The sequence below is a fragment of the Ailuropoda melanoleuca genome, chromosome 9 (assembly GCF_002007445.2).
Source record: "Ailuropoda melanoleuca isolate Jingjing chromosome 9, ASM200744v2, whole genome shotgun sequence".
Lineage (NCBI taxonomy): Eukaryota > Metazoa > Chordata > Mammalia > Carnivora > Ursidae > Ailuropoda > Ailuropoda melanoleuca.
Window position 1 is genome coordinate 44,731,525 of NC_048226.1, and position 1,781 is coordinate 44,733,305.

Consider the following 1,781-nt stretch of genomic DNA (forward strand, 5'->3'; position numbering starts at 1 on the left):
TTTTTTTTTTTTTAACAACTTTGCTGATAACAGAGGCAAAGTCCTGAAGTTGAAGGGGGGAAATCATTGGAGTCAAAGATATCTCTCATTTTTATATTTCAATTCCTTTTATTTGAAATGCTCTTCCATTTCAAAAGGACTCAATTATCAGTTTCTTCTAGCACCATCATGTTTGAGCAGTGAAGGGGCAATGCTACATTTTGCTTTAGTTTCCAAGAAGCTAAAGTCACCAATGGGCAGTGTTGCTCATTATTTTAGGAGAAAAAGTGACCTTTGGTCTGATTCATTATATATATTTTAACTGTGCTTATCATGTTGCTCCAGTGATCTTTGCCTTGGAGAAATATTTTGAGTTTTGAATGTCATAATAGCATTATGACTGATTAAAATATAATAACTTATATCAAAGGGATGGTTCCTTGTTTCCTATCCTCCGAAGAACCTTAGAAAAACCTGAGAAATGTTGCTACTAGAGCCTTTAGCTATGAAAGAATCCTTTAAGAAGAGATCTTTGAATTATTTTAAAAAATATTTTAAGAAAGTAATTGCTGGTATCATCAAGGAGAAAGGTTTCCCTTATAATAATTGTGGAGACCTTAAACATAATAATTGTAAAATGTCTTTTTCCCCCTAGAACTTACTAATGTACCTAATATGAATGTGACAAATTACTCACTTTACTACACTTTGGAGTTGATAATTTTTAACATGATGAAAATGGTCAACAGAGGCATTGAGGTCAAAGTGCCCTTTGATAATGGTCATTGTTCAATTACTCAAGAATCAACAATTTCAAAAATATTTTTAAAACGGTCATTGACTTTACCACGGTTAATTCAGTATTATAGTTAAAATCCCTGATATAGAAGAAAGGTAATTTTGTGTTTATAACTAATGCTAACAAAAAATATATATGTGTTTTCTAAACTTATTTGAATTCCGACTGCTTTAAGTTCACTCTCTACTACTGATGTGAAAAACCTATATTAATAGAGTTAGTACTAGCTTACTTGCTCTGGGGTTCTTAAAGTCCCATGTCATCGAATAAGGAGACCACACATTCTGGACACAAAGCCAGTATCTTAGTCCTTTGTAAATGTGGGCATACTTCTCAATGCAGTAAGTCTGCTGTGACAAGGACAAAATAACTTTGCTCCTTCCATCAGTTATTTTGTGGTGATTTATGCTTTTAATTTGGATGTGAAGGTAACATCTAACCCTGCTAGTTTCCAGTGATCAACCAGAGTCATAAAGGTTTAGATACTGGCCATAATTCTTTGTTGCAATAATACTGGATTTAATCAGCACCCATTATGTACACTCTGTGTTCTCGACGGCATCACACTGTACATTATAGCCACTGGGCCTCAGAACAGTGCGATTTAATTGCAGTGTCAACAGGCACAATAACCTTAAAAGGGACATTTTAATTTACCTTTCTTTTCCCTTATCAGTTTTCATGCTATCATTGGTTCAAACGTGGAGGTCAACTCCATTTTGATTATAAGATAACAATATTACAGACACCTTATTTTCTTATGTTTTAAAGTTTATTTATTTAATATCTACACCTAATGTGGAACTCAAACTTATAAACCTGAGATCAAGAGTCACATGCTCGTCCAACTGAGCCACCCAGGCTCCCCAATATTATAGATTCTTTAAAAGAGATCTTTGCTTTCAAGTATCATCTGCTTCACTTCTTAACTACAAAAGCTATTTGGAGTAAAGAAGGTAAATTTTTTAAGTGCTGTTTTCTAGCTTTTCTTCACCATTATGAG